Source organism: Danio rerio, chromosome 19, assembly GCF_049306965.1.
Source record: "Danio rerio strain Tuebingen ecotype United States chromosome 19, GRCz12tu, whole genome shotgun sequence".
NCBI classification, from domain to species: Eukaryota; Metazoa; Chordata; class Actinopteri; order Cypriniformes; family Danionidae; genus Danio; species Danio rerio.
Window position 1 is genome coordinate 6085058 of NC_133194.1, and position 12505 is coordinate 6097562.

The following is a 12505-nucleotide window of genomic DNA, read 5'->3' on the forward strand; positions in this document are numbered from 1 at the left end:
ATGCACACATACATATATAAATATATGTGACTGTATACTTTTTTTAAACGACATTTTGATAATTCATTTCCTAACAGAACATGTTTGAATTATAACCTCGTTGCTCTCAAACAATAAAAATAAATAGCTGGAACAATAATGTAACATTCACTTCAAATTCATGTGTGATTTTAAAGTTTGCCACTCATGGTTGGTGTTCTCGAAGAGTCTGCATCCACCAATTTCAATGCCATGGTGTTGTTTGTTGAAGTTTGATTATTATGAACGTTTCTATTCATGGATTGTAGGTTGTTTAATGCAGGAGTTCTTAAACTTTTCAGGACACCACCCCCAAAATAACAACGCCAGTGACTCACGGCTATCCTTTATAAACCTTACAAACGCAAAAACACCTCACACACACCAATAGGCCCAAGTCAAGTTCTTTGTTTAGTTTTAGAGAATGCCACTTGGAGGGCTGGGTGATTTGACCTAAAATCAAAACCGTGATTAATTGAACGTTTTAACTTGATTTCGATTAACGAACGATTGTTTTATGTTTATTTATTTTGTCCTCATACTTAACTGACAAGTTTTGTACAGTAAATATGCAGTTTTCTTTGGCACAAGCTGCTCTTGTTGTATCTCAGTATTGAAGTTGTCCATGCTCAACATGTCAGCAGAATAACGTAATGTAATGGAGCGGGATCACGTGACTCCACACACGGTAGGAAAGGTAATTTGAAAAAATCGACCCAACAAAATTACATCGATTATAGGTTTTGAGTGTCGATTTCGATTACTTTTTGATTAATCGCCCAGCCCAACTCTGCATATTTAATTTCGATGTATGTGAGTGCTATAAAAGTGGCAGCAAGTTTACCCTGGTGCCATGAAATCAACCTGCTGCATCGGACCCCTTGCTGTGTCTTTAATGTAATGAGATCCCGGAGGTCGCAATCCACTGGAAAAAATGTGTTGTTTATTACTATTAACTTCTATTTTTATCTGCTCAATCCAACTGTTTCATAAACATAAACTACCCCCCCCCCCCATTATCCAGCGAACCCCACTTTGGAAACTACTGGTTCAATGCACCTGACAAAAGGTAGCAGGTTAAGTTAACTCTGACCAGCAAGTTTTCAAACAAAGCTAAAACATATTCGCTAATGTTAATGGATGGAACTACCATCATCTTTTCTCAAATTATAAAACCTGCTTTTTGTTCAAAGTTTAAACCATTATTAAGTCCAGTTTTTATACACTAATGTATAGTAAAATATTTTTAAACTACAATATTAAGTGCACATCTAGTACTTATGTTATTGATAAATCTTTTTTTCTTTGCTCGGTGGTTTTCTTTTTACGTTTGGAGAAATTTATTGTTTGGACTACATTATACGGCTAGTTCACCCGCCTGAAAATTTACTTTTACTCACTCTCAAGTGGTTCCAGACATTTTGGAGGCTTTTTCTTCTGCTAGACAAAGATTATAATTTAAAGAATGCTGGAAAATGGTAGCCATTGGTAGCGATAGTATGAAAGCAAAATCGTTTCAAAATGTATTATTTTCTGTTCAACTGAAGAAAGAAAAAACATTGAACTTCTGTAACCACTTGAGGGTAAGAAAAGTGCAAGTACATTTTCTAATCACTTTAAGTCCTGGTTCAATGTGGTACTTGAATCATTTTGAGCCACCATGGCACTATAATATGAGGCTGGATTAGCTGGGTGTTCCAGTGTAGTTTGCAACAATCTTTGATTTTTGGCAACATGAAGGCAGTTTGATTTAAATCACTCTTTGTTGCCATGTATTATGGAGCAGCTGAGCTACCTTCATGGTACCTAAAACCAATTATCAGTGCAGATTAAACCGAAACTCAACTAGCTAGCCAGCTAATCTGGCTTCACTGTACAGGCCCTAGCTCTTATGTCCTTGTGGATAGCAGATGTTTTATATAAACGTGCAAAAACGAAAGCAAAATGAATTATTTTATTATCTGAGAACATCAAAATCAGCAATGTTCTTTTCCCTTTAAAAAACTAAATATAGCAGATGTATGTAGCAGATAATTGAGTATAATTAAATGCAGAAATAAACTGATATGACTATGTATGGGAATCCGTGACGAATCGTGCAGCGACCACTACAGGCTGACCAAGGAATTGCTGCTTGTTTCCGTGACGTCAGCTTGAACAAAGCGCGCCATTCTGTACCTCAGCACAGCAGACGCATAGGCCTACCTGCCTCTACCTGGTAACGTTTATGTTTATACAAAAGTCATGTGTTAGTTTGCTATTTTAAATGTGAAAATGCAAGTATAACATTAACCTACATCGAAAATTTCATTGTTAAATGATAAGTGAAACTTGTTATACTCACCTTCATGTCCTTTCAAACGAACAATTTTTGAGGCATCAATATTCAGCATCATTTGGAGATAACGTCTTTCAAACTTATCAAATGACACAAAACATCATAGTTATATATTTGACAATACAATTTGAGCATTGTATTCAAGATATAGTCTTAAGTTTAGTGACTAAAATAATGTCGTTATTCACTTTCAAGAGTTGTTTGTCCGGAAATGACGCGTTAACGTCACTGACGCCAGATAGTAAAAATGCAAATGCCTTATTGCAGGGTTGTTAAAACTCAATTCCTGGAGGGCCGAAGCCCTGCACAGTTTAGTTCCAACCCTGCTCCAACACACTTACCTGTAGGTTTCAAACAAGCCTGAAGCACTCAATTAGTTTGATCAGGTGTGTTTAATTAGGGTTGGAACTAAACTGTGCAGAGCTGCGGCCCTTTTGGAACTAAGTTTGACACTTGTGCCTTATTGTGAACAAAATCAGAGAAGTTTCCTTTAAATTAATCCGCAGATTCTACCCAGTAAGTTGCTATTTAAAAAGATTTAAACCGGATATTGACATAATGTGCGCTTTCTGTAATTTACAAACTGAAACAACTACATTTATTTTGGTACTGAACCTACACAAAAATATTTTGGGGTTTTGCATATTTGTGATTGAGTTTATATAATCCAATTTTTCTTTGTTTTGGTAAAATTAGTTATTTGGTTTTATTGATACAGACAATAATACCAAGAAAGCATTCTACTTCATATATCTTTTACCTGCTAAATATCACATCCATAAAGGCAAATTCTCCAATAATAACCCGCTTTTTTAGGTATTCGTAAAAAATTGAAATAATACTTTGAAAGACTTTCCTGTTCGGGCAACACTAAGGCTAGGAAAACATTATCTTGTCATTCCCTATTTAAAATTCCCCTGTATCATCAGTACTTCATTTTGAATTACTTACACTCTTAACATTTTATTTTTATTTTAAGCTTTACTTTATATGTATTTCTTATTTAACTTATTGAATTATTTTTCTTTACCGTTTTATCCCCCTGGCATCCTCTATGTTCCCTCTCTAGTTCACAATTTTTCATTATACTGTAATAATTGCTGACCATTTACTGTAAAAAAAAAAAAAAACAACTTGAGGTAAAAATGATTGTTTATTAATAGTATAAAATATTTTTTTCTATTTATATAGACGACATTTGAAATACACAGTCAGGGTGTTTATTTGTGGATCTTTTGAAGCACCTTCATAGTAAGGCCTAAAAGGTAGTAAGCTAGGCACTTTTAATAACAAATATTCATATTTTTCTTCAGCATTTTCTTTTCCAGTACAAATATCTGAACATTATTATATCATTATATGTTTAGTGAGGTATAAAAACTCGTTTAAACTAAGATGAAGATCTATTGAAAGATTTGAGCTTGTTTTAATCATAACCTTGCTATATTGAATAGATTCAAGGAAAACAAGAATTATTGTCTGTTGCATCTTGATTGAAGAATATTAAGATATTTACAAACAAAATCACTGAGAAAGAATGTAACATTTATTTTGCTTGGTTATCTTAACGCGGTGGCGCAGTAGGTAGTGCTGTCTTCTCACAGCAAGAAGGTCGCTGGTTCAAGCCTCGGCTCAGTTGGCGTTTCTGAGTGGCGTTTGCATGTTCTCCCTGCGTTCGCGTGGGTTTCCTCCGGGTGCTCCAGTCTCCTCCACAGTCTAAAGACATGCGGTGCTTGGGTAGGCTAAATTGTCCATAGTGTATGTGTGAGTGAATGAGTGTGTATGGATGTTTCCCAGAGATGGGTTGCAGCTGGAAGGGCATCCGCTGTTTAAAACGTGTTGGATAAGTTGGCGGATCATTCCGCTGTGGCGACCCCGGATTAATAAAGGGACTAAGCCGAAAAAAAAAAATGAATGAATGAATCTTAATAGGTTAAAAAACTGAACAGTCGTCAGTAGTTTGGGATTCAAGTTTGCATTTACTTAAAAATGGATCTCAAGCCTCTTAAATTTACTTACATAAAATCTGCAGAAATTCCTGGTTTAAACGTGTCTGATTCTTAGGTGCTGGGTGCAGAACTGTCTGAATGGATGAAAGATTGACTGGAGGTCTTGAAGCGTCCACTAGATGGTGAAAGATCCTTTAGGTAAGACTGAATTTTGCAGTCTACACATATTTTATTCCTTTAGTTTAAAAGCCGTATTGGTCCCACTTTATATTAAGTGTCCTTAACTACTATGTACTTACATCAAAAAAATAAATACAATGTATTTACTGTGTTTATAATGTATTTGAGAACACTTGTGGTACTTTTAAGTTGGGATAGAGGTTGGGTTGTGGACAGGTTTGGTGGCGTGGGTAGGTTTAAGGGTGGGTTAAGGTGTAAGGGATGGTCAACAGTGTATTTACAAATGTAATTACAAAAGTTAATTACAGATGTAATTACATACATGTATTTAATCAAGCATAAGTACACAGTAAATACATGTATTTACACAATAAGTACATTGTAGCAAACTATTAGTTTCTGTGTAAGTACATATTAGTTAAGGCCACTTAATATAAAGTGGGACCGCAGTATTTACTGTGAGAGACTAGTTTCAGTGCATACAGTTTTGTGGTTTGGTGCCGTAGAACTAAATGTACACTAGTATGCACTAGTGTATGAATTTCATAAGCTTATTATGTCATTCGTAATCATGCCTGAAAACCTTGCTCCCATCCACTACACATGGATGCTGCAACAGTTGAGTGCACCAACATTCAATTTCCAGTTAAATACGTGCATCATCTGGGCATTTAAAGTGTACCCTTTCATTCTGGAATGGCGTCTCTATTGAAAGCATTTCAAAGAGTGTGAAGATGAAATTGCATGCATCACTCACGGTGTTTCTACACCTATGGAAGCTATGCATAATTCATGTTTGGACCGAATTGAGAGCGATACCTCCAAACCCCAGCATAAAAGATTAACATACAAAGCATGTAGCTCAAACAGCGCACAGTGGCTGAATTATTTTTAAATGAAACTTTACAGCCTGTTGCTTAGCAACTGGAAAACCAGCCCTTCATACCTGCCAAGTTTGGCAAGTTTTCACTGAAAGGACTAAATTAATTAATTTAGAGTAATGTTAAGCACTTGTTGGTCTTGCACAACTCCCAGGGCATCTTCTGGCGCAATCAATAACAGCGTAATTGAGCAAAACCCCATTATCTTTCTAAATAACTTTATCTACTTTGCACACAGGGGTCTGGGGTGAACGTGGCTGACTTAATAGTTAATTGAAAGCGTGTCCAATGCTTTACAGTGGATGAAACATCTTTAGCACTGTTCGGATGGATTTAGTTTACTAAATGACAGCTGATTATTTAGCATTTTCACTAAACCAATGGATCTTGTTGTTCTAAATGTGCACAATTCACAATTTAGTTTGTGTAAAATGTAGAAAAGAGGATTAAACATGATGCTGCTAGCACGACTGACCAATTTTCAGGATCAAAATCTATTGATTTAATTGAGGGTTTATGTTGGATGCCAACAGGCAGTACACTACCTGTCAAAAGTCTTGTCGCCTATCCAAGTTTTAGGAACAACAAATAATAACTTGACTTCTAGTTGATCATTTGGAATCAGAAGGGGTTTAAAAGAAAGGCAAAGGCCTCTAGATTACGCTTATTTTACCAAAATAAAAAAAATGATCATGCCTTGATTTTTTGTTATTTCATTAGGACAGTAAGGTCTGACTTTGCTGAGACAAAAGTCTTGTCACCTAACAGAAATAATGTCCAGTATAGAGTATAAAGTCATGCCACAGTGGAAACAGAGTTAATATTGTGTCTGACTCCCATGAGCTTGGAGGACAGCATCCATACATCTCTGCAATGACTCAAATCACTTATTAATAAAGTCATCTGGAATGGCAAAGAAAGCGTTCCTGCAGGACTCCCAGAGTTCATCAAGATTCTTTGGATTTATTTTCAATGCCTCCACCTTCATCTTACCCCAGACATGCTCAATAATGTTCATGTCTGGTGACTGGGCTGGCCAATCCTGGAGCACCTTGACCTTCTTTGATTGACATACTTTGATGTGGAGGCCTAAGTATGAGAAGGAGCGCTATCCTGCTAAAGAATTCGCCCTCTCCTGTGGTTTGTAATGTAATGGGTAGCACAAATGTCTTGATACCTCAGCCTGTTGATGTTGCCATCCACTCTGCAGATCCCTTGCACTCCCCCATTCTGAATGTAACCCCAAACCATGATATTTCCTTCACTAAACTTGACTGATTTCTGTGAGAATCTTGGGTCTTTGCAGGTTCCAGTAGGTCTTTTGCAGTATTTGTGATGATTGGGATGCACTTCAACAGATGATTCATCAGAAAAATCTACTTTCTGACACTTTCCCAAATGATCAACTAGAAGTCAAGCTATTATTTGTTGCTCTTAAAACTTGGATCAACAAGATTTTGTCATATACTTGAAACACCAGCTGCTTTTATTTCTCCCAAAAAGTTGGCAGTAACATCTAAATCCATGATGACGCTGCACCGGGCAATGCGGTGTGAAAACTAGCTCAGTGCATTTGCTTGGTGAAAGGAGTAAAAGTAGGGAAGACAACTACAGCCGTTGTACACTGGACAATCGTTTTTCTTTATTTTTTGTTTCAGTTCATAATATCTGTTTGTTGGGGTTTTTCTTTTTTCATTTTTCATTTCAACTTAAAATTTTGACACACTTATAAAAGACAGCATCTGCATAGAGTTCTCATCTTAAAGATCCATGGAGAAAAGAGGGAGAGAGAAAGAGAGAGAGAGAGAGAGAGAGAGAGAGATTGTGAGAGAAGGGAGGAAGATAGCAAAGGGTTTAGGGGAGGAGAGGGATACTGGTACGCCACACTAACCAAACAGAACAGCAAACAGTATTACAAGAGAGAAAGTGGGGGGAGAGAGGGACAGTTAGGTTGTTTGTTTGTATCTTTTTCCTTTTTTTACAATACAGTACACACATACACACACAGAAAATAAAAGACAGAAGTTGCAATTCCAGTCAAAGTTGCAGAAATCGATTTGATTTCTTCCTTCGCATCCTCGGTGCCCTTCTCATTGCGGTTTCTGCCCTGAATGCACTTTATATAGCGGGCGAGAAGACGTGTGGCGACACATAAAGCGGCGGCTGTTCTCGAGTCCCACAATAACATTGAAGTCGGCGTTCTTCAGTGCTTTCAAATGCATGTGTGAGAAAGCCCTTTTCTTTGTATTGCACAGATGAGTGTTTGCGTTGAGCGTTATTATTTATTTTTTTACTGTACTTTGAAAGAAACTTCCACTCTTCAAATAGAGCTCATCCTTAGAGCTTTCTGTTTCAGCCCTGCTACAGTCTAGGATTTCCGATTGTGAATATAACACGAAATGCACAAAAAATGCTGCTAATTGTACTAAATTTGGCATTGCCAATGAGGTGGAGCTTTGCAGGAGAAGCGGTGCCTGGAAGCTACAGATAGTGTGCATTTGACCTGTAGACCTATTGATGGTGTACATGGAGGGAAGCACTTTTTTTTTCCCCCAGAGTTAACCCGCTGATGGCTCTCTGAGGTAACACGACGTATTATATTGAATCTGATGGAAAAGCATTGTTCCACTTTTCTTGGTTCTAGAGCACCCTTGACATCACTGAAAGCGTAAGATGCTGCTTTTAGGACAAGCGGGCAAAGAACGAGAAAATCAATCAACCTCCCAACTTTGACCGGAACTATTTTAGTAGTTTTATACATGGACATGCAAGTCATTTTTTTTCCTCTCTTTGAAATATTTACAATAATTACAAGACAAAGATTCAGTTCAGATTGACAAAATCGCGAGCATTCATAAGTACTACTAATATAACACAACTTCTCGGGATTCTTTAAAATCATCGTAGTTATATAATTCATCACATTTGATAATGGTATAATTCAATTATGTCATCCTCATCCAGTCGTCTTCCCGTTCTAATTAGAGTAGTGTTTTCATCACATCATTACTCGGCGAATGATGGTCATTTTGCTGAAATCACAGTTTGAGCACCATCTCCGCAAACCGTTTTCCTCGTTCTAAATCTAACACTGAAACAAGAATACTGGTATAAATTTTAATGGGAATATACATCAAAGGAATGACACAAAAGGGGATGAAATTAAGGAGGATCATGGCTGGGGCTGTTGAGAAACATCACCATCGCAGGTCTTGGGTGCCCATTAGTCGAGAAGTCGTATCCGTTAACCTAAAAGTCTTTGAGAGCTGTTCGTCAGACAGCTAAAGCGTAGCGAGCTTTGCGATCTACCAACATAATCTCATGGCAATTTGTACGTTTTTGATTTAGTGGGTAATTCGGATAATCTCATTATCTGCCAATGAAAGTTGGGTTTAGGGGCGGAGTCAGGTACCACGCCTCCTTTTTAAAATTGTACGTTTTCGTACAACTGAACTCGAATTTGTACGAATTAGCCACTAAACTGACAAAACGTAAAATACGCATGTTTCCTCGTGAGATTAGGTTGGATCTACAAAGCAGGCTACGCAGTTGCAGACGGCTTCGAAGAACGTGTTGCGTGTCCAAACGGATTGGGTCTTTTTCTTCACCTGCAGTGACGGGGCACTCAACAACCCCAACCAAAAAGACTATTATGCAGTTAAGCTCTAAAAGGTACATAGTTTTTTTTTCTTCATATATAAGTAGTTTGTAATTTTCACTCATTTACAAAATGCCTTCTCAATGTGCTGTGTTATGCCAGTGCTGTCTGGTCATATCAGTGTCTGTGTGACGAACATCCAAAAACAGTGTTGACAAAATAAAATAAGACAACTGAGAAAACTTTCATCCAGATCTGTGCCCGTGTTAGTATACAGGTTTTTTTTTTCTTCTTTTTATTATTATTGTTTCATTTTCTTTTAACCAGAGCTGATCTAATGTCTACGTCTAATGTATTGCCAGCACAGAGGAAGCAATGCAAGTGAGTTGAACAAGGGCCATAAACATAAACAGCATCATCGAGGGTACAAAGATCGAAAGAAAACCAACATACAGTACACACAACATTTGTTGGGGATATTTTGTACGTAGCTGTTTTTGGAGAAAGTGCTTTAAAACGAACAAGCTCGTGTAGTACACATTATACATATTGTTCAGAAGGAATATAAATAAATAAATAAATAAACCTTTATATCAAGAACCTTGTCGCTGAAAGCAGTGGAAATGAAAACATAGTAAATGCATACACAAGATAGTTCACGAGATTTACGGCCGGGGAGGACTACACAATACAGTCGACTGTAACATTGTGCTCTGTACTCGCATAATGCTTTGGCTTTTTAGTCTTATTACTTTTCTTAACATTTGAATGAAGTCGGCACAAAACTGGAGCGCATATCATAGACCTGCAGACCAGAGAAGCCCCGGTTGGCGTTGCGGATGCGACCGAGGGCTCCGACAGCAGACGAGCACACACACACTCACAACCACACACACACACACACACGCGCACACACAAATGCTCATGCTCACATATACAGCAACGTGTACGTAAAAAAGGAAAAAATGCAGAAGGGACAGGGCACGCATACATGGCCTTTTGAGTTGCACAATTCGACACAATTCGCAGCACACGACTCACAATAAAGAATAGTCTTACGAAAGAATTCACGTATCATCACCAGTTAAGCACAACAATCAAGTTCGGGAAACATCGGGGGGAAGGGCGAAATGAACAAGATGCGCAAAAATGATTCCGGAGGGTGAGGAGGGCAGGGGGGAAGGGGGATATACATCGTTTTACACTATGACCGTGTTTTGGGAACAAAATACCCGACAACAAACTGTGCACATCCACAGGGAACACACTCATGGGGACCACGGTAAAACTCCAGCATCGTCAGGGTCATGATGAACTATTAAATGAAGTCATTCCCCCCCCATCCAACCCTTAAAGAGTCACCATAAATGAACCAACAAACGAGTCAACGTAGTAACAAAACGGAAAACGGTACAACTCAAAAAGATGCGGTGGCATAAGACGTCGTTTTCTTTGATTGTAAAGTGCACACATGATCGAGAGCCATGCAAACTAACAAAGCGAAAGTTGCATGCGTTAACAAATAAGGGCCTTCCAGCTATATCGTCTACTAAAAACAACACCGACATACATATTTACCTCATTTTTACCATACATGTAAGTGATTCGACACTAAATACACAGAAGTTTCAAAGAAAACATGCTGGACGTTACTGGAATGATTAAAGCAAAATAGTCCCGGCCCTCTGCCTCAGGCTTTGTAAAAAGTGTACAGTATTTATCCCCAAAATCATTCCTGTTCCCTACTGCTTCGCTTTGGGTAGGTATAGGGGTATAGCGGGACGGAGTCGAGGGGGGGCTCCTGTTATCTATTCCGTGGAAAAATGAAGTCCTTATTGAGAAAAGGAGTGCACTTATGGAGTTGGTACATGTTCTGTAACGTCATGAACATGAGGGTAAGGTCTTTCTAAGAGTGTGACGAATCGGAATCAAGCCAAGAGGGATTCTGTATCAACAAAAGCCAAAATAATAAAATAAACAGAGCTAAAGTTTGGTTTTAATTTTAGCCCTTGAATTTAAAACAAGCTGACCAAGCTGGCACTTTCTATCCGCGAAAGAAAATGAACTATTTAATTTGCTTTTCCAAAAATAAACTAAAAAGTAAATCAATCTTTGGACGAAATCGAAGCGTTTTACTTTAAGCTAGCATCAACTTGACAAAATGCCGTCACTCAGGGTGTTTAGAGAAGTACGTCTAATCTTCACTGCATATTAAGTGTCCTGACCAACCGTACGAGGTGCATCTACAAGTAAATGTTTAGTCAACATCTGCGTTGACCACTACCGTTTCAGATATGTATAATCTAACAATAAGGGTCTTAGTGTTTCTCACGTTCCAGTATTTCCTTTTATTGGTCTCTCTACGTTAACTAGCACCAAGGTGAAAAACGTCACGCAAACTCGCAGATCAATCCTTCGAAACCAAAACGGCCCTGTTCAAGCTGTTCATGTTTAATAGTTAAAATATAAAACAAGGCAAATAAACAAAAAGCGCAAAACTAAATGAAAAAAAACAGAACAAGGAAACTCCTTTCAGCAGACCTAACCACCTTCCAATAAAAATAATATTTAGGCTAGGCGTTGCTTCAAGTATTGATCAAAATGTTCCCGTGAAATCTTCGCCATAGACAAATACAATTTGTCTCTTGATCAATCCCTAGATTTCCGTAAATAAATTCAAAAAGCAGGGGCGAATCACTATCAAAACTGCATAGTTCAACAGTTTGCGCAATGCCACTCTATCGATCCCAGCGTAGCTTTCTAAACGTGTTGAAATGAAATGTTCGTTCCTTTCTACAGTACATCAAAAGAAAATCACTGTCAAGTACAAACTTGCCGAAACATGTCCTCTCAGAATTCGCAATGATGTGTGCTTCTTTTTTTCTTCTTCGTCGTTTACGTTTGCCCACAGTAAAACTACTACGACAGAAATTCGGCTATGAGGTTGACGGTGCTTTTAAACTACAGCACTCCATCGGCAATGAGCTAATAATGCAATAATGAGAGGTTTTCGTCTGAATGCAAGCAACCACTCGGAACTTTAGGCCATTGAAATCGGACTAGCACTAGTATCTAAAACATCTATGCAGTCAGTTGGTTAGTATTCATAATGCTAGTATGGTTTGCCAAACACCATGTTCTGCCGAAACGTAAAAACAATTTAGCAGTTGCTGGCACTGTCCTGGAGGCCCCCCCAAAAACGAAAGCAACGCTAAAAGAAAAAGAAAATAAATAAAAACAAAATTGATTTTTATTCCTTTACAGGTAGTAGTAACCCATGTGCCGCTTGTATGTTCAATACATTTACATGTACAGTTTGTAAATATTATGTTTATTTGAACCCACTTTTTGTATATATATATATATTTAAATCATCTAGTACGTAACATCTCCTTTATTTATTGATTTATTTATTTTCTCGATTGGTTGATTTTTGAATTTTTAACCCTACCCAACCCCCGTTTTTATGACAGTTTCCTTATCTCGTGTTTAAGTGGATAAAACACTCAGCTTTCCAAGTGTTTGACTCTCTTCATGTCGT